The sequence below is a fragment of the Rhinatrema bivittatum genome, chromosome 8, assembly GCF_901001135.1.
Source record: "Rhinatrema bivittatum chromosome 8, aRhiBiv1.1, whole genome shotgun sequence".
NCBI classification, from domain to species: domain Eukaryota; kingdom Metazoa; phylum Chordata; class Amphibia; order Gymnophiona; family Rhinatrematidae; genus Rhinatrema; species Rhinatrema bivittatum.
The window spans coordinates 25,205,989-25,219,378 of NC_042622.1; the positions used below are offsets into that span (position 1 = coordinate 25,205,989).

Consider the following 13,390-nt stretch of genomic DNA (forward strand, 5'->3'; position numbering starts at 1 on the left):
CTTCCCCAACCTAAAAAGGCAGAGTGCACATGGAAAACAGACAATCTTCTGAAGTAAAAATATCACTTACAACATATATATTATATAGGCATACACTGCACCGCGAGTGGGGAATATCGCGGGGCCAGCACTGGAGGATGAACTGAAGGATGGGCTTCCTGTGCTGTGGGCTTCTGCCACCTGTGGGATCGGGTCCACCGATGGCATCATAGGCCTCCGCTTCTTCTGCCGCAGGTGGGATCGGGTCCACCGGTGGCAGCACAGGCCTCTCCCCGCTCCCAATGCTGCCCTGTGCAGTTGCACGGTTTGCACACCCGGTGGTACTGGGCCTGAGGACAACAGGCTCTGACCCAGTCTTTCCCAAACCGATTTCATCAGAGACAATGTGTGACATCAGCTGATTGCCAACCCTGGAAGAAGCAACACATTCTGTTGTGGGACTACAGGGAAGTGATTGTTGATTAGGAAGCTGGGCAAATATCATAGACCATTAGTGGTGAGCAACTAGACATAGGTAATATAAATATCTACTTTCCCAAAGTGATTTTAGGTGCATCGGCATTCTGACAAAAAAAACCCAAAAAGCAGACACCATCCCCTCTCACGTGAGTATGCAAGGAGAGAAACTAAAGGGACTGGTATCAGTCTTCCTCCTTCGTGACTCACCATAAACGGGAGACTATCAACCAAAGTAACAGTGGGAAAACCTTCAACCCAATGAGTTATCCACCAAGCCCAACGCGCACAGTGTCAGGACGTGAGCAGCGAAGGCTCCCATTCTGGCTGGGGCTACAGTTTTTGTGGGGGACTCTCTCCGTACACGGTGACTCAGCTGAGCTGCACAAACCCAGCTCCTGCAAGTCTGTTGTTTTTTTTATTATTATTAAAGATGCAGGCCTCTGCCTGCTGGCTCGCTGACTTACCCTGCCCTACATTTCTCGGTGAGCAGCCTCTTCCGTAATAATGCAGGCGTAAAGTGATTCAATCTGAATAGTTTATGTAGGCGAGTATAAAATTAAGGAGGGGCAGGTTCAGGGAAAACGATTACAACTCTGACGCTCACCACATCGCCCCTAAGCACAACAGTGAGGGTGGGAAAGACAACCGGCTTTGCATAGGCCGGATCCTACGGAGAAACATTTCCAAAGCGAGCAAGCACAAGGCTTACAATTGGAGCTCTGTCCACTAATATTCTTCAGATCTTTTTTTTTTTTTTTTCTTTTAAAGCAAGTAACCGAATGCCTTAGAAACTTAGATTAGTATTTATAAAATCAAAAGTCCTGGTTTGGTGCCCAAAATGAAACCGAGTTGCAATTTCTTTTTCACATTAAAATACTACGTCTCATATCCTGCGATCCACAAGGCTCTCGTACCAAGCAGTTCACTGCCTTTACCTCTAAAATTATCCTTTTTTCCCCCTGATATCTGATAATGTCACACTGGTACACGCCAGTCATTAATCTAGCAGCCCTGAAAGCTACAATTTAAGAAAACGGTTCTTTAGAAACCTCTGTTTTTGATGTGTTCAGGCCTTCGGTAGCTCTATGAGCTCTTTATTGGGAATCGGTTAGAAGAAGCAGACACGTTTATAATGAAAAAATGCACCCGTGGCACTTTAAGGGCTCAGGACAGGGCAATTATAAAGATATGCTGCTGGTTAGGTGGAGCCGATAGTGCTCCTGACTAAATGGGAACCTGTTTGTTTTACCTAAAGTAGCCCGCCTGGTCAAGAATATGAGGAATATGTGGCATTTATTTCCCATCTAAATAAGATATACTTAAACATTAAAAAAAAACCCAAAAATGTCAAGTGCTAAGATTCAAATCTTCAAGTTTTGCAATACTGCATTCTGGTTCTGGTTCTGTCTGATTAATACAGTCCATAAGGCCCATCCAGCCTGCCAGTTCTCCTTCCCGGTCCAACCTTGTAAATACCAGTCGCTCTCTGGCTTTCCTTTCATTTCCATCCCTGGTGGATGATCCCAATGACTGGAAAACCAGGGCTGGCTGACCCTCTCCCTTTTCACCTCAGGCAACTGTACTTGTGGTATTGATTCTGTAACCTTCTGATCATCAGATATGATCATCCTGAGATCTCTCTCCTGCTTATTGTGGACAAGGAACTTAAAAGAATCGTGCAGTGTTCAACGGAAAAAGCAAAAAAAAATTGCCCCAGAGTACTGCGTCCCAGGGAGAATAGTAAGACTATTCAATAAGCATAAAATCTAGGGATGTGGAGTCCTTTCAAAACATAAAAACAACAATATTACTTCTTATCTGAAAATAACTTAAAAAACCTCGCTAACAAAACAAAATCAAAACAAGTGCGATAGGTGAGGAAATGAAACAAAATAGATGGAAAATAAAATGAAAACTCAAACAATTTTTTTTTTCATCGTGTAACCTGAATGGAATCCCAGCAGAAGAAATCCTACTCCTTAACAACTATCAAATGGGTTCACCACTTCAGCGACTTACTCCAAGTAAGAACCACGGGGCCGATGCAATAAATCTGCGCAGAAAACGGGAGCTGCGTGTTGAGTTTCCACTTTCCTATCGCGCGCCCAGCCACCTCTCCTGGGCGCACGACTGAATGTTTAAATGAGGGGTCGCGCTAAAAAGGAGGCGCTAGGGACAAATGTGCGCCCCTAGCGCCTCCTTGGCAGCGAGCGCCCAGGAGAGGTGGCTGTCAGTGGGTTAGGAAACGGACGCTCAATTTTACGAGCGTCCCTTTTCCAAACCTGACTGCCGGCACGTTTAAAAAAAAAAAAAAAGTTTTTTTTTAAAACATTCTGGTCCTTTTGATTCCTCCGACTTAATATTGCCACGATATTAAGTCAGGGGAAGTACAGAAAAGCAGTATTTTCTATTTATCTGTACACTTTTTGGGCTGCTCAGAAATTAACGCCTTCTCTGGGCGCACATTTTTTTTTTTTTTGAATTGGGGGAGAATACTTAATAGCGCTCATCAACATGCATTTGCATGTGATGAGCGCTATTAGCTTTGCAGGGGATTGGACTTGCGTTTTGGATGCGCTATTCCCCTTATAGAATAAGGGATTGTGGACGCGCGTTCAAAACCCACATCCAAGCACGGGTTAAACACAGTGCGCTCGGCTGAGCACGCTGAATTGCATCGGCCCCCATATGTACACACACACGCACATGCACACACACAAATCTGCAGGGCTCTATGAGCTTCTTACGGTGACAAGGCAGCCGCAAAGAGTAGACGGTGAATACTAAACCTGCCTGCCTGGCTCTTCTTGATGGGAGGTCTCTTGTCTTAGAAAACCAAGCCAGACTCCTAAATCCTGACTTACAAAAAAAAAAAAAAGAGTTTTTGATCACATAAATAAAATTAACCAGCATCATAGAACTAACATCTGTAATTCAATCCGAAAACTGGCACAGATGTGATTTTCTTCTTGCACTCAAGACTCTTCAAATTGTTTAAAGTAATATAAATTCCACTCATAATAAGAACCACTAATGGAAGAAGGTAACTCTTAACAAAATGATCTTTATCTTCTCCCAAAGTGTTCCTATAAAAGGAAGCCGAACCCTGAAGCTTGGAAGCACGCAACTTTCACTCCTATTATTCTTTAACCAAAAGAAAACAAACCAACAAATCCAGAGTCCCGTCCCCCTCCCCAGCAGTTTAACTATCACATTTATGGCATTTTAAACAAAGGGTGACTTTGCATATACTTAGGGTGAAGCGAATATACCTGCCTTCCAGCAGCAGACAGTGCATTTTTTTAACTTAAGGCTTATATAGTTAAAACAAAATACAAAATTAGCAATAGCAGAAGTCGCAGATCTCATTTAGGCTTTTGAAAGAGATGCAAATTATAGTGGAAATGCCTTGACTGCTGAAGAGCTCTCCCCATTAATATGTTAATGTCTTGCTGCTTGGATTCCAGGAGGTAGAATCTTAGCCTCTCCATCCATTGCTACTTTTGGATGTGGTATAAATAAGTGAAGAGGGGTAACACTTTAACTTTTTTTTCCATGCGTTTTTTGAAACTACCGTGATGAACTTGAAATTTTGAAAAGAATTCTGGGTTGAATTTTTTTTTTTTTTTTAAAGAAACTGTGAGATCCACATTCAGACACAATCCGGATAGCAAAGTTAGCTGGATAAACCTATCTTAGGTGGGGGATCATTTTTCAAATCGCGTTAGGGCCCTAATGCCCATGATAAATATCACATGGCAAAATGCAAATTTATTCAAGTGGGAGGAGTAAATGGAAATCAGGGCTGTTTAATGTTGTGTGTGATAATGCAATGCAGGCTATTGTGGGATTTAACTATCTTTTTTCTTGGTGATATGCCTGCAACAGGATTTATTGCAAAGCCCATTTGGGGTGTGAACTTTTTATACCACTGTAAGAAGGGGACATTATGAACTCGGGGTGAGGCTTGTGGGGCTGAGTTGGATTTTAGGGGGCGGTTTAACATGCACATTCATACATACGAACAGAACAGTTACCAGCTAGGTAGAGAGAACATGGTACAAATCTACTCTTATTTCACCTTCCATCCCCTCCAAATCACATAAAATCTTCACTGACGGTAACTGTTCTGTTTGTATGTATGGATGTGCAGGTTAAACTTCAACTCACCCCCCACAAACCTCACCCCAAGTTACTAACACTTTAACACTTTTCTATTTAACTTTTCTATTTACTAGTGCCCCCTCTTACAGTGGTATAAATAGTTAACTTTTTTGGGAGACTCTAGAGAGGTGCTCTCTCTTTCTCCCCCCCCCCCCCCCCCCCCCAGGTGGAATGTGAAAATATCCCAAGTGCAATAAATTGAACACATATCACAGAAAAATAGCTACATGGTACCTGGAAAATTACCCTAACCACACCTCTTTTCTATCACAGGTGTTATTTTTGCTATATTTATAGCAAAATGATGAATCTAGGCCTCAATTAATTATTCAGCTAACTATAGCCGGCTAACTCAACTCCTCCCAGTTATGCCTCTGGACCGCCCATAACTCATCCGGCTAAACTCTACCCTTCCAACATTAGTCGGCTAGAATTTAGCTGGAAAAAGGCTGAATATAGCTGGGTAAGCCATTTAGACGGATAACTATTACGCTATCCATCTAAATGGCTTTTGAATATGGACCTCTGTTTTGTTTTTTTTTTGATAAATAATGTACATACTGGAACAAGGAATGGATAGGGAAGATATTGATAGAAGCATTCAAATATTTCACGGGCTTCAATATAACACTGGAAGGTGATTTCCTTAGAAAAACAAATAGGTGTAGAAGAGGTCATGATGTGAAGTTGCAGGGAAGAAGGATCCGAGGGAACATGGGAAAATATTTATTTACACGTCTGCGAAGGAATGGCAATTAGAACCATGCTAGAATGTAAATATGCTTGGGACAGACAGAGAGTGGAAAGGTAAGGGCAGATGGGGGTTATAGCTACAATAAAGTCGTTCTTGCTCAGTCATACCTAACTTCAGAGGACCAGCGAGGGGAGAATACAAGCCAATGGGCAGAGAGTGGTGGGATGGCTGCATTAGGCTTCCAAGAAGACTGAGAGAATCTGCATAAAGTGGCAAGGCTAATTTTGCTGGGGGAGGACGGGGGGGGGAAGGAACAGGACAGTTTTCTTGGGGGTCTCAGCCCCGAAAGGGGCCCCTCAGCAAAGCAGGGTAATGTCACTGAGGCAGAGCTTCAGAGAGCCTGCCTGACCCCTTACTGTGTCTAACCTCAGACCTGAAGAACAGCCATGGCCATTATATCTTTAGATTAATGAACATCGGGGTGGCTTTTTGAACTGCAGCCTTAACAGTTTTGGTGGCTGTTTGTATTATTAGAAAAGCCTGGTGGTAAGACATGGGTATTGGATTAAGCACTGGATTTATAAGACCCACAGAGGAGGATGGCGGAGGCCAGCATAGTAAAAGAATGTTAACATGTCTGGGACATATTATAGAGAGCTTGGGTAAAAGTCAAAAGACACAAGGGGAGCTGCCGTCGGAATAAGTATGGCACTGTATATGCTCACCTGTCCAAAGTGGTAGAGGACCAGAGAGGAAGAAAACTGGGCAGATGGGACGAGCCGGTTTGTTTTTATCTCCCATCATCGAGTATGTTACTATTTTACTACCGTATGCATAATGTATTAAAGCACTGGGATCATTTTTGTCCCGTATAGCTGGAAATCTTTCATCTCAGGGAGCTGTTATTTCTTATGGCATTTGCAAGCACAGAGTCACTCCCACGGCCTCCCCGCACCACTGGGAACTGCCATGGATAGAAGGGGCAGACACCTTTCACAGCATTTAATAGCACACGTGCTGTTACCCTGTGCACTTACTTTTGCCTGCACGGAGGCCAGGCAGCATTCAGATGCTTGTTTTACATGCAATCACAAATGATCTCCCACATGATCTGCAGGGAAAAGTGCCACCTTTATGTTTCTTGTAAGAAACACATAATGAGATTAACTTTCAAACAAATGCGTATGGCTGCATATATGTGCATACATGGTCGCGAGCAGATCTACGTAAATATTTTATAATCCTTGCATATTATATGACAATTGGTTCTTACCTGCTAATTTTCGTTCCTATAATACCATAGATCAGTCCAGAAAAATGGGTTGTGTATCCCTACCAGCAGGTGGAGTCAGAGAACAATTAGAGCTTCCCCAGCCGGCCTTAAAAGACTCAGTCCCTCCTGAACCTCTCCTTGCCTCAGCACTGAAGACTGTCAGTCAGCTGCAGTGAAAACAGGGTTTTTTTTTTTTAAATTAAACTTTACCAAGACAGAGAAAAGCTGTTGCAGGAGACAAGGGAGCAGCTGTAGCAGAGACGGTGGTGAGTAGCCAGGAGCCCCTGGTCGTCAGACACCGAACTGTGGCAGGCGAAACCCTGACAGGAATATCTAATTCCCCGGACACCCGGCTTCTACTGAGGGATGGCGCATGAAGGCACCTAACACCTCAGGAAGCGACCATAAACCATGAAATTAAATTCAAACTAATTAAATAAAAAATAACTAAAGACTGCAGGAGCTGCACCCTATCACCTGCTGGAGTCAGAGAAATACTGAGGGACTGCAGGTGGCCCTCTCGTTATGTAGCAGTGCCCAAAGTTCTAATTGTTCTCCGACTCCACCTGCTGGTAGGAATAGACAACCCACTTCTCTGGACTGATCTGGGTATGTTCAGGAAATACCCGTTTCTACCCTGCAACATACGTGCATATGTAGGCTTACGCGTGAATCAGTGGCGTAGCCACGGGTGGGCCTGGGTGGGCAGGTGCCCACCCAACTTAGACCCAGGCCCACCCAACTGGCACCGGAACTGCAAGGCTGTCGCAGGATCCCATCCCCGCGACAGCGAACAAGAGAACCCACGCCTCGCGCGCCATCACGGCACACATGGGGAAGCGCTGCTGCGACCGTATGGCCAACCGGTCTTCCTGTTCGGGGGGGGGGGAGTGGAAGCACCGCGCGCAGCTTCCGCTTCCTCCCCCCAATGCAGGAAGATCAGCTGGCCTCTCCTGCTGCCACCCGTTCTCCTGCTATCTTCGGGCCAAACGGCCCGCCGAACTTCCTGTTTGGGGGTGGGGGAGCGGAAGCGCCGCGCGCAGCTTCCGCTTTCTCCCCCAGAGCAGGAAGATCAGCTGCCTCTCCTGCTGCCACCGGCCTCCTGCTATCTTCGGGCGTCGGGCCGATCTTCCTGGGGGGGGGGGGGAGGAAGCGGACGTTGTGCGCTGCGCTTCCACTCCCCCCCCCCCCGACAGGAAGTTCGGCGGGCTGTACGGCCCAACGCCGGAAGATAGCAGGAGTCCGGTGGCAGCAGGAGAGGCAGCTGATCTTCCTGCTCTGGGGGAGAAAGCGGAAGCTGTGCATGTGCTTGAATGTGTATGTGTGGATGAGAATGGGAGTGTGTGTGGGTGAAAACTGGAGCCTGGGTGTGTATGTGGGTGAGAATGGAAGCTTGAATATGTGGGTGAATGGGAGCTCGAATGTGTGTATGTGTGGTTGAGAATGGGAGCCTGGGTTTGTGGGTGGGTGAGAATGGGAGCTTGAATGTGTGTATATATGGGTGAGAATGAGAGCCTGGGTTTGTGTGGGTGGGTGAGAATGGAAGCTTGAATATGTGGATAAGAATGGGTGCTTGAATGTGTGTATGTGTGGGTGAGAATAGGACCTTAAATGTGTATATGTATGGATGAGAATGGGAGCTTGAATATGTGTGGGTGAGACTGGGAGCATGGGTTTGTGGGTGAGAATGGGAGTCTGGGTTTATGTGTGTGGGTGAGAATGGGTGCCTGGATGTGCGTCTGTGTGTGCATAAGAATATAAGACATGGATATTCACACAAGCATTCCCGGACTCAAACTGATCTACCTCTTCCACGCCAATCCTTACCTTCACATACACCATGACTAACCTTCTTGTTTGAATTTTATATTATTTTACACTATCGTTACATGTTTGAATTAATAACCTGTCCTTTCTCTTCTCTCTCTGCCAAGTTCTAATCTCCCTGTTATTTGTAACTGCCTTTTTCCGCACCATTGTTTTAGTTTTGTTTACGATGCACACTTGTTTTAATGTGAACCAGCATGATGGGACTGCGTTCTCGAATGCCGGTATATAAAAACCCTAAATAAATAAATAAGCCTGGGGAGGGGTGAGAAAGTGAGAACTTGTATGTGTGTCTGCAGAGAATGTGAGCTTGTTGAGGGGGGGGGGGAGAGCATATGAGAGTGAGAGCTTGAGTGTGTGAGAGGGAGTCTGTGAGAGAAAGCGTGTATGTGTGTGTGTGTGTGTGTGTGGAAGGGAAGAAGACAGTACTAGAAGAAAGACACTGAAAAGGAATTAGGAAATGAGCTATAAGGGAAAAAATGGGAAAAAGAGACCAGGACCAACTGATTAGAAAAATACAAAGATCAGACAACAAAGGTAAAAATATATATCTATATTTTGAGATGTTAGCAATTTAAATATAAGCAACACAACCGCTCTCTCAAAATTTATGGACAGGTAGGAGCCGTGTATAAAATCGTAATAATAAGAAGGCTAAAGTACCACAAATCACCGTGAATTATGTTTGTATCATTAAGTAAACCTCATACTTAGGCGTAGATGTGAATGCTATGCTGCATAATTTGGCATTATTTATCAGTAACAAAACAACTAGTAGACCTGCATGCCTACAGCCCACCCATGTTAACCTTGTGCCCACCCAAAAAATCAATTCTGGCTACGCCACTGGCGTGAATACATACAATGCATTGATAGAGTGCACATCAATGCACTGAACACTCATACTTTTCCTACCTGTTTTAAAAATATACATGTAAAGTACGACTTACTCAGGTAAGTCCCCCAGTTTTAAAATATGCACGTGTAAATTAAATCGACCAGTCCTTTTGCAGGTCATCGACTTCTTTCTGACTCTTCAGCCCGAAGTCCCCCCAGTTCATCTAGACTTCCTACTCAGTCAGCATGACATACTAAACATGTTTATCACTTACACCAGATAAACAGCAGGTGTTAAAAATACACAAGCTGGCAAGTGTGCACGTGTCTTTTACAACAGCAACTTACGTGTGTAAATATTGGCCCCGCCCTGGAACCCGCCTAGACTGCCTCTTTTGTTTACGTGAATATACATGCTCCTATGTGTGACAATACGCTCCCATTTCAGACTTTTCTAAAATATGTTATATGAGAGCAGAGGTTACTTACACGCGTATAATACGCTAATTTTTATGAGCGGAATGTTTTGAAAATTCGCCCTTTCGTTCGTATTCTGTGTTCAAGTAAGGTTTTTAAGGAACAATTTTTGGTGCACTACAACTAGTCGTAAAAATCTTCCGCAAACGCAGCACAAATATGGTCACTGGCGAGTGACACAGAGAGCGACCAAAGCACAAATGAAGGCAGAATTAAATAGAGATTCTTTCATTTCTTTCACCAGTGTTCATTTAAGCTCTTGGTTTCGGTTTGAGACTGGGGAAGTGCATTCACTTAGCAGACTGTCTCAGTGTTAACAAGCTGATACTTGCAGAAGTTATTTGCAGGAGCAGGTTTTGCTGAATTCCTTCCTTCATCAGTTTATTTGATGCATGATAAAAGGGCTATTACAGGTGCACGTGTAAATGATACTACTGCAGTATTTACTTATCCTGCAAATTTGGGAGTGTCACTTTCTGCTTAACTTGCTTTACTTATGGCAAATAATTAAATCAGATCCTTTGTTTACTAAAAATGTGGGTGTCTACATCATTAACTCTTTATCCCCCATGGCATCTTTTCCTTCACTTAGCTACCCACCTCTCAACTTGGAAGCTGGATGTCATCATTTTGATGGGCTATTTAACTCTCAGGGCCTAATCCAAGTTAAAATATTAGGTCACCTCGGCAGGTTACTTTATATGGTAGGAAAACATTTACTGCCCAGTCCAATTGGCCTATTCAGAGTTTTAAAGCATCCTATGAGGCTAATATTTCAAACACAAAACATCGGTCCAAGAACTTTGTGGACACCCAAAGGCGAAACCTTCAACTAAAGTGAATGGCTTAAACAGACCTTTGTCGGAGTATTAAAAGCAGGACGCTTGTCCTGCATGGGGAAAGATGCATTCCCCACCCAGTACTTCAATTTGAATAAGACTCCCAGGGCTCAGCTGAATGGCCTGAACAATGCAGGAGCTTTACAGATGTTAATTAACACATAGACGGGTAACATTAACCTGTTATCTCTTCACGGGTTTTTAGCAACCCTGACAACATTCAGCCTGTTTTAATCTGGATACATGAATAACCAAAACCCAAACACTGGATTCAGTGCATTATGAACGTCTTGTCCCCTGGAATTACATTAGCTTTTTCTATGCATTAGTGAACTGCTCTGCATTCCAGATATATTAGCAATGCCTAAAGTGTTTACTGATGAAGAACAAAGAATGTGTTAGGCTTTATGCCAGCGGCTCCCAAACCTGTCCTGAGGGACCTCCACCCAGTCAGGTTTTTAAGGAAATCCGCATTGAATATGCATGAGACAGCTTTGCATGCACCCAGTGCATGCAAATGGGATTCACTGCCAGCCACGAGCAGTGTGGGTGAGAGAAATGTGATTTGGACTCGGCCTTCCCTGGGTCTTAGCTTGCCGCTCTCACCTCCTGGCCATTTCTCCACCTGAGATGGGTGTGGGGCAGGGATGGAGGGAGGGGACACTTTGCTGCTGAAGGTGGCACATTTCAGATAAGAAATTAGACAGATGTTCTGTCTAACTCTTTTGGAATTAAAGATTAGGTGGCTTTCTTCAAGGAATGGAAGGTTTATCTAGGGGGTCATAGCTAAATTCCAGCATAAATTATGCGGACACACTCCATGGGGTGGGGTGGGGGTGACTGGTGACTAAATGGACTGATGTAAAGGGTCTTTTTATTCAAAAAAACACTGTGAAAATACATTAACAGCAGCAAAATTAGCAAGAAGAATAAAGATATGTCTTTTTAAGTTCCTTTCAACTTTTTGGTCTTAGTTTTTCACTTTTCATGTCATCTGAAGTCACTAATAACTGTAATTTTAATTCTTTATAAAGTGCATCAACTCCTATTGCTTTGGGTCTGAATTAGCGTGGACAGAATAATCCGAAACGACCGTGCGGAATATCGGAGATGGGCCTCCTCTCCCCGTAAAGGTTTGCCCATTTGTTTATCAGGTCTTGCGTTTGCCTGCCGGGAAGCCCTTTTGAATGTCTTTAACAAAGGTGGAAAGGATGTAAGTAAACACAAATATAAAATATTATGCTTTGCCAGGTCAGCCCTGTGGCTCAGGAGGAGGCGCTGTGCACTGGGAGGAAGGGAATCCAGGTTCACCATGCCCTCTCCCTTAGGGCCAGTTGAGCTAGGGTGGAGTTGGCGCACTCAGAGCCTGCGGAGGGAGGGAGGGAGGGAAGATGACTTCCACTATGGTGGTGGCCCCCGCCGGTTAACGAGTAATGCTGAAGGTATTTATCAACAGTTACACTCCTTTCAGTCCTAGAGGAAGGGAGATCCAAGAAGGGGGAAGAGAGGGTGAAAGGCAACAATAGATATATATTATAGGGAGAGGGTGGCAGGATTTTCGTACTCCCTGTGGTGCTTGCAAGCAAATTTTCAAAGGAAAACTCTTGCAGATTTTCCTTTTAAAATACTCATGGGACCCTGGGAAACATTAGTGCCTGTGTATCCGCACACTGGGCAAGGTAAGCGGGGAAACGTACCCAAGGGGATTTGAAAATGAAATCCTCCTCTGAGGTAGACTATGTCCATCATGATGGGTAGAAGCAGGCATGCCGCCGTGCGGGGCAAATACTTTCCCCTGCATTCACAGGAGGCAATTTTCAAATGGCATTTTTATGTGGAAAAGCACAATTAACCATGTAAAAACTTCTGAAAATTGACCTCAATATATAGTTTGTTGTGTGTATATAATTGGAAAACTAAAGAACAGACTCATAACTCTGCAGTGCAATTTAATGAAAAATGTTGTCTTTGTCTGTTGAAATACCTTGCAATTTAACACCATCGGGTTTTTTTTGTTTCTGTCTTGTAATCTTTTCTTACAGGCACAATTGGCATGAATGCTTGCAGCTGCTGGACACTGTGGGCCCAGTAATGCAACTTCCATCAGCTGCTGACGGGGACAAGTGGTGAACAATGTGTGAAACTGATGGATGTGATTCTTCAACAAGCAGATTGATTCTCGCCAAATGACTTCATCAAATTACAGTTACCAAATTTGAAATCCCAGGATTATTATACAACAATAGTGCAGGAGAGTTCATGCACAACAGAAATAGTTGCTTGCATAGAGCATGCAACGTTCAGTCCTATTCGCGGTACAGCATTTGGGCATGTAAATGGATGTACGGAGATTAATGCTAGCATTTATAAACTGTATAGCGGGAGATGCAGTTTATAAGATACTGTACATTTCTATTTCAAAAGCACGTTTCAGTATGTGCATATTTCCTATGCAATAAACCTATACTTTCTTTATCCTTATAAACATATGTGTGTATATTTTACATGAGAAATAATGGTGACACTGCATGAATAAACATCCAGAATAAAACGCGGAGGCAGGGATTGTATAAAGGGTGCACAGGATTATATTGTGTATTTTAAATGTTAAAGGTTCCCTGGTTTGTATGCTTTTGTAATATATGTTTTAATAGGATTTTATGAATGTATTTTTTAATCTGCATTAAATATTTGCTTGGAAATTGCAGAACAGAATGACAGAGAAAGAAAGAAAGACCGTTTTGAAAATTTTTACTTGCATGAGTACTTGGAATCACCAGTTTATCGATGCCTCTACCAGTTCACCCAGTCCTTCTCCAC

The 13,390-nt window shown here is 43.7% G+C and overlaps 1 long non-coding RNA gene across 1 annotated transcript in view; it reads left to right on the forward strand.

Annotated features, from left to right (window-relative positions):
• LOC115096505 overlaps positions 1-12,946 on the forward strand; it is a 46,948-nt gene extending 34,002 nt beyond the window's left edge. Inside the window, exons 2-3 of the long non-coding RNA XR_003858091.1 lie at positions 11,605-11,783; positions 12,613-12,946. This is a non-coding gene — a long non-coding RNA (uncharacterized LOC115096505). The remainder of the gene's footprint in view (positions 1-11,604; positions 11,784-12,612) is intronic.
• Positions 12,947-13,390: the final 444 nt, after the last annotated feature.